Below are 15,428 nucleotides of genomic sequence, written 5' to 3'. Positions count from 1 at the left end.
GCTGGATCACAAATCAATCGACTTTTAAACTTTCCTATCTTCGTGAAATCATTTCCCGTAATAAGCACCAGAGTCATATCAGTGAAGTGAGAACGGAAAAAGCGACGTTTCGCGTGGAATTATTTCACGACCATTGGTGCTTATTACGGGAGTCACTTCACGGTGAAATCAGAGTGAAGTGAACAAAATCCAATTACGGGACTCACGTAAGTGAGAAAAACGTCGCAAAGTGACATCTCCCGCGGAATCTGGGTTATTATGGGTGTCATATCAGTGAAGTGAGAACGGAAAAAGCGACGTTTCGCGTGGAATTATTTCACGACCATTTTGATCGGTGAAATGATTCCACGTAGATGCCATAAGTCTTAAAGTTGATTGATTTGTGATCTAATGGTAAATATTGGATTTATTCTTCAGTAACGAAACGAATCAGAATTTGATCCGTGCTTTAAAGCGGTAAAATTTTCATTTTTTTGCCCGATTAAAAGAATGCAAACTAGTTCAGGAAATTTTCGATACCGAAAAAAACATGTTTTTTGATGCAGAATGTCTTAGAAATGCAGAACACGTCAAGATCTGGTGTTATCTAAAAAAGAAAAAAAAAAACTTTCTGGGACTTAGAGATTTTTGAGCTGGGAAACAATCTCATTTCACTTGTCCTATTCTCAATTTCACTTCACTGTCAATCTCACTCCACGGAGGTGATTTTTGTCACCTCACTTGAGGTTGAATCGGGAAAAGGTCTAAAAAAGTGAAGTGAGCGTGAGAGTGAAATACATTTCACCGTGAAGTGACTCCCGTAATAAGCACCAGTAAGAAGCTAGGATGTCACTAAAAAATGCTGCATCTGCTTCATGCAGATGCCAGATGATTTGAAAAATGTTTGTAACTTCTCGAAAACATGAAAAAATTGGCTGCGATTTCGAAAAAGTGTCTGCGACTTCGAAAAAGTCACATTATGAGAAAGAAAACTTCGACAAAAATCTGCACACAGATTCTAGAAATCTTTTTTTGCCAACACTACCAATCTACCAGCGTCAGTCAGATTTCCATCTGAATCTCTGCAAAATTTTGTCGTATCACAGGCACCAATGCTCAGAACTTTTACCTAGATTTATTTCCTAAATTCAACTCAATGTATAAATTCGACAAGACAGGTTACTTCTAACGAAATTCTGAGTCAGAATTCGTGAAACGGATCACTAAAAATCGCGATGTTTATTTTTTTCAAATAAATATAAAAAACTTCAAGAGTTTTAGTCGGAAAGTTTTCTAGCTGTTATTGTCATTTCAAATTGAGGTCAATATTTTTTTTTAAATAGACATATCATTAGAAATATTGCATCGAATTTGATGAAATTTTCACCGCAGATGCATCTTGAGATGAAGTTTATGAAAATATTTTTTTTTTGGTGAAAAAGTAAGATGGTGGTATCCAAGACACGACCGCATAGTTGACGTAGGACTACAACAGTTTTATATTTCCTGTTGAGGCTCTGTTTGATTTGAGCTCGTTTTACTTTTGGCACGGTTCAATTTTGGCACACATGTGCCATAAACGAGCGTCAGCCTAAATTCTAATCAAGCGACACCTCAAACGACTTGGAACTAAAACTAGTATATTGGTGGCTATATCTACTGTTAATGTCGTTTTTGACCGTTTACTCTCAAGTCGAAAACAAGTTTCCTAAGTCAAATACGTGTACACATTCCTTCGAATCGAGAATGGTCGAACATTTAACCTTCATTCTACCCTTGTGTGGAAAACCACACAAATGAATGTTGTTTCGATTTTTTCCGAAAACTTTTCGATCGATTTTGACGAAATTTCTTAACAATTCCTAAACCATCAATTTAACACAAAATACGTTTTCTCCAAGGGAAAAATATTTTTGGTTGATGAGATATTCAAAAACTTACGTTGTCTACCCTGGTGTGTGATTTTCCACACATACAACATTTGAATTTATTTTGGACAAGAATCAACTTAATTTTTCCCCAAACAATTTTTTTTCATTGGGTGCTTACATACCTAAAGCTATAGGTACCAAATAATCCTGTTTTCAAAATCGAGTAAGGTATATACGTATGCGGAAGTATGTGTATGCGTGTTTATTTTCATTCTCACGACCAATATATCTCGATTTTCTCAGCATCGGCTGAACCGATTCGATTGTTCTTAGTCGCGTTTGGAAGAGCTTAAAGTCTAGTTAGTTGATGGAAAATAACGTTTTGATCCGAAGGTTCATTTAAAAATAACGTAACAAAATGTGATCAGTTTATATGGGACTGATAAACTAACCGATTTTTTTTCAACGGTTTGACTGATTTTAGAAATGTATATAGGTGCATTCTTGTAATTCGCAACATGAATATATAAATCAAAAGGCTACGTGGGAAATGTGTAAAAGTATGTGTTCATATGTTTCATCCAAGTGTGATAATTTTCACACATATGGGTTCAAATCCAAACGAATACGCTAATGCAAAAGAGTGCCTACTTAGTACTTGCACAGCCTGGTTGAACACTGTTCAACATTTACACAGTTTTATGTTCACTGCGAGACGAGTATACTCGAACTTTTAGGTAAATTGAAATGAATTTAGAATGGATCTCCCGAGATTGTCCAACAAGCCAGTCGTCGTGAGTTCGAGTCTTGGCTTGGGAGGAACTGTTAGTGTCAGTAGGATCGTAGCACTAGTCCCGCGATTGTCCTGTACACTAAACAGTTGGCTGCGAAGTCTGTGCATAATAAACAAAAGGTCGAGCTCCGAACCGGAATGTAGCACCAATGCTTTTTTACTTTGGTTAGAATGGATTTTAGAACATTCTTACAAATATTCCTAGCACCAAATTGCTTCATTTGGTCAAGCCAATGCAAGGATTTCTTTTTGTTAAATTGTTATCATATCATGTTTAAATGCCCTAGTAACAATTTCGGTTTAATCAAAGTTTTATAGCGCTAAATACAGCCAAAACAGCACTATAAAACTTTGATAAAACCTGTTCTGTTACTTGAGTGGTCTCATATCATGTAAACACGTTTTGTTCCGTAACTTTTGCATGAGCCATCGAATCAAACAGATGTCCGATGATGACCGAATAACCTTCAAGCCATTCCAATTGCAGCCAAGGGAATCAAATCAATACATCCATTGCTGAGATAATCCAAATGTATTTTTCAAGATTGTTTTTGTACACTACGCATGATATCATTCAATTAGTTACCTCCGTCCGAGATACTGCAATGTACAAGGCGCTTCCACAAGTTTTTGTTCAACATATATTTTGAAATTATCATTCAATTTTAAGTATATTTTTGAATAAAAATCTAGCTTACAAATCCTAACAAAGGCATCTAGCACCAAAAGGACTCAAATCAGTCAAACCGCTGAAAATAATCGGATGGTATGTCATTTTCCATATAAACTGTTCAAATTTTGTTACGTAACTTTTGAACGAGCCTTCGGATCAAATTGATATTTTCCATCAACTAACTAAACTCTAAGCTCTTTCAAACGCGACTAAGAACAATCGAATCGGTTCAGCCGATGCTGAGAATATATTGGTCGTAAGAATGAAAATAAACACACATATACATACTTGCGCACACATACATACCTTATTCGATTTTCGAAACAGGATTTTTTGGTACCTAGAGCTTCAGGTATGTAAGCACTCAATGAAAAAATATGTTTGGAGCAAAACTAAGTTGTTTTTTGTCCAAAATAAATTAAAATGTTGTATGTGTGGAAAACCACACACCAGGGTGAACAACGTAAGTTTTTAGGATGCGATGAAGGTTAAATTCTAATGCAACATTTTTTTGAAATAGTTTCGAATGATAAAAAGCCTACCTACTTGAAAATATTGAAATTATAAGCAGCTTGCGAGCCAAATGAATCGTTTAATTACAGCCTATCAACCTACTCCTGGCGGAGAGAAATCGCTTTTCACCTCAATAAATAATATTTAAAAGCTTCTTCTTCGGTAATAACAACTCAATTGACAGAATCTCAATGAAAGATTGTTCTATTCTTAAAAAGCTTGTCTTCTGTCATTGACCATCTCTCTATATGCCATCATCATTTAACCAGATAGAACGGTGTTTTCAAGTTTCTCCTAACTCAATTACATTCCCTTTTGTCGTCACCAAAAAAAGATGCAAAACGAGTTGACTTGCATATAAAAAATAATCGACCATTTTCATATATATGGGAATACAATATAATATATGGGAGCAATGCAATGACTTGCATAAATTTAATAGAATACTATTGTTGAAAAGTACGAACTGTAGAACATAAAACGAAAATCTTGAAAAAAATATCCCGAACAAAAGCGCTACTGACTTCTTCATAATTTTCAACTGAAATTGAAATTCATGTGTTTCCTCTAGCCACTGTTCCTCTGAACGTAAAATCCTGCTCAGCTTGATGATCGATTATTTGAGCACGAAGGCTTGTAGACACAGAAATAGATTAAACACAAATCGAAGCATTTTTACTGCCAATTTATCCCAACAATGAGTAACAGTTTCACAGATTCGTGACCAATTTGCTTGTAAGGTGTTACATCCAATTAGTTAGAACTGCTCCAAATTACTTTCTGGTTGATTCACGAAACAATATTACGCACCGTTTAGAAGTTTACGTTCGGTTTTGCATATGAAAACCCATATTTTCACGATTATACTCTTAATATACAGAACAGTTAATAATTGTACACTTATGAATAACTTTTATAGTAATACACCGAAAATTTATCTCAGCATATCCGTTCTTGAACAGCTTCCGGGAATACATCACATTCAACTAAATAACTACTGGAGCCATACAGCACCTCATAGTCTGTATACGAATCATAGCACACGCCCCTCGCCAACGTATAACCAATCAGAATGAACGCTTGTGTGCCACACTGCGCACATTGCATACAAGTTGGTAGAATGTCCGGTAGCAGTAATTGTCTTCCATTCATGTTTTTGTTGGAATCAAAACTTTCTGCTTGCTGCCGGCTTTATTGTTTGCGCGTGTATAAACGGAATGAACAGTATAACCTATAGTCCTAAGCTTATTCCACCTAATTTTTTTGAAGGGTTGTAGCTATTAGAAAAAAAAAGGAAAATGCATATAATACCCCATCGCGATAAATACAAATTTTGTGCATTTTGCCTTTTTTCCAACACAAACGAACAGTGTTGTTAAATACACTTTTTGGAGCTCTATATTGTTGTCTTATGCTGATGAACTTTTCCTTTTCCCGTACCCCCGCACTTCTTATTGACTCCCATATTCATACCTTTCCTCCAGTTTTACTCTAAAGTAAGGAGAAGCGAAAGTTTGTACATAATAGTTTCAACAACAGAACTATTGCAAAAAAGAATGAAGAAGTTTGGCTTTGTTTCCAAGTAGCACATGAACCTTTTGTCTTTAATACCTATTACCAGAGTTTCTCGAAGTTTGTTTGTAACATGAGAACACATTTTAGACAAAAATACCGAAAAATATAAAAAATACTGTGAACCTTTACCCGGATGATTTGTAAGGCAAAAGTTCACAATATATGTTTTTTCCATGGTTTTGGTTTTACTTTTCAAGTGGTCTATGACGGTTTGGACACTAGATGTGAATTATTTTCTGGATTTCAAGTCGTAACAGGTGTCGCTTGATGTGTTATTATTCAGTAATCTGAGAGTATCCGGAACACAACCGAGATATCCCCTGAGGCCTATTACAAGGTAGCCACCTGAAAGAACCGCCCGAGTAATAAGAGGCATGGTGCGCTTCTAAGCACTGATTTGGTCATAGTCATTATATTACCGGAACATGTTTCGGCCACACATCCAGAAGCGGTTGATCGATTCCGGCCGTTTTCATCGGCAACATCGGTATTGCCATGATATAGGCACGTAACGCGTCGCGATCATACCTAGGTAACAAATTTGTTTATATCAAAGTTTTTTTTATCAAAATATCAACCCGTAGGTTAGGTAAGGTGAATAAATATTTTCCATGGCGTTTGCGCTACTTAAATGCAAAATCTAAACAAAAAATTTCAGATAATAGTCATTTATCTGTAATGTCTTACATTGACCTCATCTTTAGCTAACTTCAGTAATGCAGTAGCCCAAAGGAAAAAGTGACCAGATGATTAGAGCTCCAACACGGGACACCAATTTGCTTCAATGTTTTACGTGGGGTGGGAGGGGGAATCGGATAAGTAGGTGTTTGATTTGGTAGTTATCTTCGGAATGATGAAAATATACGTGAACACTTTGAGAGGTCGATTTTATTTTACATTTTTTTTTACAAAACAATGATTTTATGTATGAGCAATTTGTGGTTTGTGTAAAAGAGCTGTTCCATGAAAAATGTCCCAGTTCTATTATTTTTTCTTCAATTGTCATTTTTGAAATAGCTGAAACTTTGCATGGGCTTTTCTATGACCGAAAGATACCATTGTTTTGCTGATTCGCAGCATTGTTTTCAAAATGTTGCTGTGATTCAGTTTCTAAATTTACTGAATTTCACTCAGCAATTTTATTTTTACAGTAAACCAGTATTGACTTGATTAATTTACTGAAAACCAGTAATCGATTCAATGATTTACGAAAATACAGCAAATCTATTTGCTAAACACAAAACAGTAAATGAATGTTTGCTGGAAATCAGCGAGCAAATCGATGTTTCAAAAATTTTCACTTCAAGCTTTCATTATTACCGTGTGCCGGGGTGAGATTGTGCCAAAAAAGGATATGTTTTTGTTCCTTAGCTTGTAATGCACACATTTAGGCAATGAGTTTGATCCAAATCACGCCAATGCACACTTAAATGTTCAGTTACCGACTGCCGCAAAAATGGTTAAGTTACAATAAACTATAATTTTGCTAAAATTAAATGAACTTTGGCCTAATCTCACCCCTTCTATGAGGTGAGATTGTGCCAAAAAAAAAGTTGAATTCAATACCTGTTAAATGAACACTAGCGCATCTACGGATAATCCACATGAATAATATGATAAAACAGTAAGTATAGGGACGACCATAAACAACGTGGACTAATAAGGGGCTGTAGGGGGTTGACCAGAAACTACGTTTCATATGAATTATAAAAAAATGTATGACTGAATCAAATCGATATCTGGAGTAAACAATAATGAGAACGTGGCTTATAGACAGTCTCTTTACACATAGTGGCGTCTCCAGGTAGCTTAGAAAGGAAAAACGTCAGGACATAAAACCTGAGAAAAATTTTCGTTTCAATTATTATGTGTCATTGACCACTGTATATTCCATTGGAGATCTCCAAACTGCTGGAAACTAACCAACCACCCCTTCTTCCTCGCTTTAAAAGTCATCAGTTTATATGAAATAGGTGTACAAAACTTTGTTACATTCCATAAGTAATATCAATCATTGTAAATTTCCATCCAACAGTTGAGAACAGTAAGTTTCTTAAGCTTTCAGTCATTATTTTGAATAATATCATAGCTAGAAAACATACCCTATGTTGTGAAGAAAATCACAAAAGGGTTGTGTGCAAAGCCACGACCGCAAGGTTGAAGTAGAATACTTTTACAAGAGAGTTAACCCGGTTGCTTGCGTGTCAGTCATTTTTCCTAGTAAATAAATGTTGACCGCAGTATTGGAAATTCTGTGCAAATGAAGTTGAAGTACTACTCAATTTCAGTTTGCACATATAAATACGACCTCACTGAGCAGGAAAAGTACAAACTCTTTGCGGCGCAAACAAGTTTCAACAGTCAGAGTATATGTACATGTGAATTCAAATTAAGATAATTAACTTTTGGTTAAAGCTCAGAACGAGAAAATATTAAATCTTCATTTGTTTGGTTGTCCTAAAAAGGACAGTTTGTTGTTGAAAAAAAAAAATAATAAAAAAAAATTGGATATGACGCTGATTGCATCTTTGTGTTACACCGATAGCGGGAGTTATGGTGAACTTGTGTATGACGAAGGCATCGTATTACCTGTTTTATTGAATGGGAGAAAGAGGAATATTGTATGTGCACAGAATGTCTGCTTGTGTTGATGCCAGAAAATTATTAACCTTCAATTACTTGTTTATTTACCTTGAAAAAGGCATTTTGCGGTTCAAAATCGGTTGCTGATCGCAACCTTTGAGCTGCCTTAACATTGGGGGAATTAAGATACACAGACAACATGCACTGTGGAAGCTATTTCACATTCAGTAAATTAGACGGGCGCGACAGATTTAAATTGCTAGGATCCAACACAGAATGCTCGCTTGCGTTGTCAAAAATTATTATTTTCAATGAATTGTTTATTTGCCCTGAAAAGGGCATTTTGATTTTCAAAATTGGATTTCCTGATGGCATTCTTCATGCTGCCCCAACACGGGAGGAATAATGGCAGTATGGCGACACACGCTGAGAAAAACCGCGCTGCTCCTGAGACGTGGTGATCAACCGCAGGGCTAGTGCTGCTGCTAAGGAAGGCCGACTGCTGTTGTCACTGTCTAGAACTATTATGAGCGACTTCGGCTGAAACAGGCTCTTATATAGGCCAAATAGCATGTTTTCAAATGCAAGGTATATGATTCTGTCGACCGTGCTTGGAAAGCAATCATATAACGACCAATCAGAGGTCGAATTTTTCGTTTTGACAAGGCTTGACTATTTTCAATAGTACAATAGTGTGAAAAATAAAATTACAATTATCTTCTTTTGGGAAGAATCTTAGAAGGTTTTCCAATTTATTGCTGCAAGAACGAAGGAAATCCATCGAATACTAATCGATTTATTAGCATTTGAAATTGGACATATTTTTCACTTTTTTCGGTTTTCGATTTTCATTTAACATCCCTATGTAGCCGAACTTCCTGAGAGAAGTATTCTACTTCAAAAAAACATACCCTATGTAAACAATGCAAGTGTTTTGGTATAAACTGAAATAATTTTGTCGTGAATGTTAATTTTGCACACTGCACCGTTCATTATAGCTTGGCACAATCTCACCCCAAAAGGGCTCATAAAGTGTAGTTTGAAATAATATTATTTTCTAAGCCAACACAGGTTCAATGCATAATATTTCCTAAACACATTGGAAACGACATCCTAACGTACCAACTGAGCAGTAAGTTGATGTGATTTCTTGATCGGGTTGGTTTCCCTGGGACATTTTTGGATAACGTTATTTGCGCATGTTTTTACCCTGTACTTTGAAACATTATTTAAGTGAAACAGTTCAATGATATTATATATATTCCATTTGAAGTTGTGAATAAATATGTCACGTTTCATAAAGTATTGAGTTTGAGGTATTAGGTTTTAGAAATCTCAAGAAATTGAACATACAAACATTTCCCGTTTTGGCTCAATCTCACCCCCGTGGCTTAATCTCACCCCGGCAGACGGTACCTATAACGCGCCATACCGCTGTGAAGCTTATACGGGATCTAGCTACGTTCCTGATAGCTTTTATACATAGGACTATAGCTAAGTTACTGTTGGGCTGAATGAACTTAAAACTGTGGGTGGGTCATAGGTGGTGCCTGAGGGAAACATGATTTTCGTACTCTAACTGGCTAACTATCAGAATATACTTTGCTTTGCTAAATTTCATTGCTGATTCAGTCACTAAATTCAAGTTTGCTGCAGTTACAGTTGAGTGCTGCCCGTTGAATGAAATTTTGCTTTGCTGGATAAACAGCAAAATTTATTTCGCCCTACCCTATTTCAATTTTGTTAAAACAACGGGACATATTGTTGAATCGCGGGACTGTCCCGCGGAATGCCAGACTTCTGGTCACTTTAACAAATAATGATTTGATTTTTTCATACAGAATATCTTATACATACAAACAACAATATCGCACGCTTAGCCTTGGGGCTAATAGCGATCTCGATCAACTAGATTAGTTGAGAGAATTCGTTATCGATATTGTTTTTGGCACATTTTGCATGTGTAGGATAAGTACAACGATACACCGTGCCCCAGTGTTGAATCGAGAAAATTTCCAGCTCGAAAAGGTCCTCGACTCGATCAGGAATCGAACCCGATATTACAACATTATTGAGCTCGCTAGAAAGGTAAATGCAAAAAAATAGGTTTTCCCATATAAATTTTCATACAAATTTGAAATGCAATGCGCCAAGCGGAGACAAAACCAATCGACTTCCGGTAAGTTCAAGATTGTGTGGGGCCCCAAAAGGAACCAAAAAAACTTGGTTCTGGAAAATCGATCACTTTTCCCCACCCTAATATATACATACAAAGTAAGAAGCATTAATACGAACAAACTCAGTTTTGTTTTTCGAAAATAGATTAGGCAATATTCTACGAAAATCAATATGGATATTCATGTCGAGCTCGCATACCCAGCCGTAAGAATACTTATCTCCATTGACGAGTAATGGAAGATACACAATTTATGGCTGGTAATTTGTAAACGAGCTCGGTGTGAAGCCCCGTAATATTACAGGGCTCTTTACGTTTGCCTTTTTAACCCTTAAATGCGCAATGTTGTTTTAAAACAACACTAATAAAAACGTTTTAAAATATACGTATTTTAGTATTTTTTAGATATATAATTCATTAGAACAGCTCTCTAGACTCTAACGAAGAAAACTTAACAGCTGGAAGAACTGTATTTGAATGTTATGTTTTTATTTTTGGTGTCAAAATCTCGGAAACAAAAAAAAAAATGGCGAGATTCCCCACTGGTGCTGACTGTCTTCGAAAATAAATTTTAAAATAAGGTTAGTGGCTAGTGAAAATATCTGAATTATCAGTAATTATACTAACAAAAGGTTAATTTTAAAGTTACTGTTAACAAAATTAATTGTTTCGACTTTATTCTGTGATAAAGTCACAGTGTTGTTTAAAAACAACATGGCAAGATTTGCACATAAAAAAGTAAATCTTTCAATTTTTTTATGCATATTGGTTGGTTTTAGAGCAGTAAACCTGTTAAAAAAGATTTTATGTTTTTAAATCATTTTTTAACGTCGTGCGCATTTAAGGGTTAATATATACTACCAACGCTTACGTTTCAAAAATTAACTTATTAAACAATATCTGTGGGTATAGTGGGTTTCAAGATTATCAGTTTTCGACAAACAAATCAGCTAAGTTATCTTCCCTCATTTAAATTTGGCATCTTCATTAATATACAACGATCATTGAAAATGAATGAAACTAGGTTTTCCCAATAGACAATGCAATTCTCACTCAATTTAATCAAATGACAACGTAGTGCTGCGTAGCAACTTGATTGCGCTAATTATTATTGAACGTTCTCGACACTTGCAGTTTACCAGCTGAAAGCAACACGTGTTGTGGCAACAGAAACTTCAACATATTGTTATTATTCACCCTAAATATATTACACCTTCGCAGTTGTCATGTTAGAAACATGCTGAATGTGTATCTTTGTCATCATCGGAGGGGTTGTCTAAATCTCGTTCAGCTGATACGCCCCTTTTACATCAGGCTTATTGAGGGATGTAATTTTCATCTGTTTAGATTCTTTTGTTGGTTGGTACATGTGTTTAAACACTCGCCAAGTCTCTAAACAAACTGTCCTGGGAGCGATTAATCACTATTTATCTCGTGCACTTGTTGTACACTTGTACCTTATAGAAGACAGTATAAGAAGACAGGATTACGTGCAGAAAATTTAAAAAAAAGTGCCAAAATATTAAATTGTTATAATAGGCTCATATTGTAACAATACCATTATCTATCTTTATCTGTGACTTCGTAGTACCGAATAGTAGTTAACTATACTAAGAACTAATAGAGATAGTGATTGCGATTGTTTGAGAACATTGTATAAAAGAAAAATGACGAGGCACTCACCGTTATGGTAACTGTCACACCAAAACGATTAACGGGCATGCAATATTATACAGCGCGCCCGTTTTGAAGTGAAATTTATCATAACAGTGAGCACCATGTCCTCTCTGTTATGTATAGGCTCACTATACAGATAGATATAGAGATATAGAGACAGCGATAGATATGGGGATTTCGTTGAATTCGAGACAGCATATGATACAGTCAATTAGGTTGTGAAATGAAGGTTTAAATGAAGAATTAAAAAGAGCTTGAGATATGTTGTACCAACGACAGTTGTACCAACTGAAAAAATAAATTTCGAATAGTATTTTTATCTTAAGGGGTTATATACCTTTTTAGTCGAGCAAAATGAGGGAAGTTTGAATTTATTTTAAAGTGTATAGCAGCATTTTCATTGCATCAAAGTAGTATTTTTCTGAAAGTACAGTTTATCAACAACAAGAAAATACGTTTGATTTTGGGATATACCAATTATTACTGGAGTAATGGCCGTTTCCCCGAAACGCTATTTTTTTGCAGAGGCTTGCGGTGATCCTGATGGAGACTCAGTGGATCAACCGAAATCGAAAAACTCATATTATTTCATTAGTTTAGAAGTGTGCCGGGTCCTTGAACGATCGCTTTTATGAGTATTTTGTTTTCAGTGCAAACGGGAACGTTTTTCCCAAAAAATGCACGTTTTGAGCGCAAAAAATTGCATTAAAAATTTTTTTGCGGCAAAATGTAATTGTATGTTTCAGAAAGCGGTCGTTCAAGGACCGGCGAATATTATAATAAATATTCAAAAAAATAGATAAAGGAAATCGGCTCAGTAGTTTTCCCGCAATCAGGATCACGGCAAAGTCATTTTCCGGAAAAAAACTATTCCGAGATAATCGCGTGTAAAGTTTAAGTTTAGCTTAGGCGGCCGTGGCGAGGCGCGTTGCAAATCGCTCTAACTTTCTTCCTATTGCTCAGATCTTTATGAAAATTTGTGGAAATGTTCTCAAGATGTTGTATTTGAAGATAATGCAATAAAAAATTTCCCGGTTTTTTGAAAACTAAAAAGGTATTTAACCCCTTAAGTTTAAACTTTTGAATCACTTCACTTTTTAATTCAATCACTTTCACTTTCACTTTAACTTATTACTATGCAAATACGTATTTTTCACCGACTTGGTGTCATCAAATTCAATGATGGAAACGAAACGAATATGATGCAATCATCGTTTAATCTCCACAAGTACACATCATGAAGTGTACAGACCGCGACTAAACTTGAATCCTCTCAACACATAATGAAATGATGATATGGTGCGTAGGTTTCTGGGAGAAAACAAACACATGACTAGACTACATCTGCTCTGAGTAGCGATTCGCTCGTTGCGTTTTTCGTTAGGGGAACAAATAATAGCAGCAGAAGAATATCATGTCGCCTGAGCAGCAGCAGAGATGTGCTGCGATGAGAGGGAAAGTGTGGGGAAAGGGACTACTTCGGCAGCGGTTTTTTTTTTTTTATTCTCGCTTATTTTCCGTCGGTCTATTTCCGCCACTGTTGTGGCCAATCACCGACGCCCAGGGAGGCGACTCCACACCCAGGACCCTAACTCACGACCCGTTTATTAACGGACCGGCGCCAACGGCTTTACTTCCTCATGCGATGGAAGGCGTGATCCCAGAGATTTTTCGCCTCAGAAAATCTCCCGGTGTCGGCTAGGATTGAACCTAGACCAGTTGGGTTGGTTGTGAGTGGATCACGCCACCTCACAACCATCGACACCTATGTCGGCGGTGGGATTCGAACCCAGGCGTCGAGCGTGGTTGGCGGAGACGTTCGGCAGCGGTTGACTTGAGCGAGAGTAGGAGAGCATACATTGTCATTTTCTTTCTTTTTCTGACAAAAAATCATATTCATGAGTCAAATGAAAAAAAAAAATTAACAAGATCTGATCGCTCTGTATATGAGACGAATAACTTCATATGCCGAGTTGTGCACATTGAGAACCATATGTTGTGGTGTACACTAACGACAAGCAATATATCGTAAAAAGGAAAGTAAAGAGAGTGAACCAACACCGATACTTTGTTATTCGCTTACTGACGACGATGTCAATGCATCTTAGACTTGCTTTATATGTATTTAAAATCGCTAGAGGTGATTTTTTTCCATCGCTGGTCATCATCAGTGCTTATATGGACTTATATGGATAGTAATAAGTGAAATTCTGTAACATGGACCAAAAATGCCTCATTTGTGGAAACACTTCTCACAAAAAAATTTTCGCTGTGTCAATTGTAACGACTACCATTTGCCAAATTTCACCGTTTAGCTATTGTTAAGGCCAGGGACGGACGAAGACTTATTTGAGCTGCAGGCGAAAACTTATTTTGGCGCCCCCATTCATTTTTTCTATTACAGTCAGGTTTTTTTACGCAGAGGATACGTACCTCGTACAAAAAAAAAACGTGTAAAATACCGCGTTAATTCAAAAACCCGCATAAAAAACACATTAATTCAAAAATCCTCGTAAAGTAAACCACCAAAAAAGGTTTTAGGTAACAAAAACCCGAGACGCTCTACGACCAGTATTTACAATTGTCCTCTTTGAAGGTTTTTTCTGATCTTTCGGAGGGCGAAGGGTTTTTTATACTAAGTCTTTTACTCAATAAATACTTAGAAGTTTTTGGTTCCCAACCCGCGTTTATTCGAAAACCCGTGATTTTTGTTTTTTTTTTAATTAGCGCGGTATCGCGTAAAAAACCCCGCGTAATTCGAAAATCCGCGTAAAAACGCATTAATGCAAAAACTCGCGTAAAAACTTCGTAAAAAATCCGCGTAAAAAAGAACCCCGAAAATCTACCTAAGGGAGGAGATGTACATGAAATTGGAAAAATCGAAACTTTTTTTGGGAAACCAAGGACTTACTATGGAATATTCTAAAACTGGCTTCTGGTCATTTGCAAAACTAGTTTCAAACTAGATGTGAATTTTTTAATGTTCATTAGGTATTTTAAACTTGTTATATTTTTTATTTTTAAAAATTTTAAACATTTTTAAGCTTCGCTATAGTTTAGAAAACTAATCAATTAAACTTTATTGAATATATCATTTGTTCTTTAATTTCTATAATTTATCATAATATTCTAATAATTTATAAAAGCGTAATTTTCATTTTTGTTTAAGTCTTTTTATTTTTTTCAATTATATTGTGGTTGGAAAGATAGAATATATAATGTTTTTTTGAAAAACCAAGCGTCAATAAGCAAGCAAGACAGAAATCTAATAATGGCAAACCAAGACAGTCTAAAATTTTGGGAATTTCTTAGAAGACCAAGAAGCTCATACAAACATGACATTAACTGTAATCAATTTCGAACATCACTAGAACTTAGTATGGCCTGTTGACAATTGGCGTTTTCCTCAAGTGCTATTGTGTAGAACCTATCAAGGATGGTAAAAATCGTATCAGAGAATTATCATGAGAGAATCCTATTGGATTCTGATCACGCATAATACGCGATGTTTTGTATCGTCTCTCGAGAAGAGAATATGTGTGACAAATAAACTGCCGAAAGAATACTCCGTGAACTTTATAGCCTGTT

This window comes from Wyeomyia smithii, chromosome 2 (assembly GCF_029784165.1).
Source record: "Wyeomyia smithii strain HCP4-BCI-WySm-NY-G18 chromosome 2, ASM2978416v1, whole genome shotgun sequence".
Taxonomy (NCBI): Eukaryota; Metazoa; Arthropoda; class Insecta; order Diptera; family Culicidae; genus Wyeomyia; species Wyeomyia smithii.
This window is presented reverse-complemented; position numbering follows the sequence as displayed.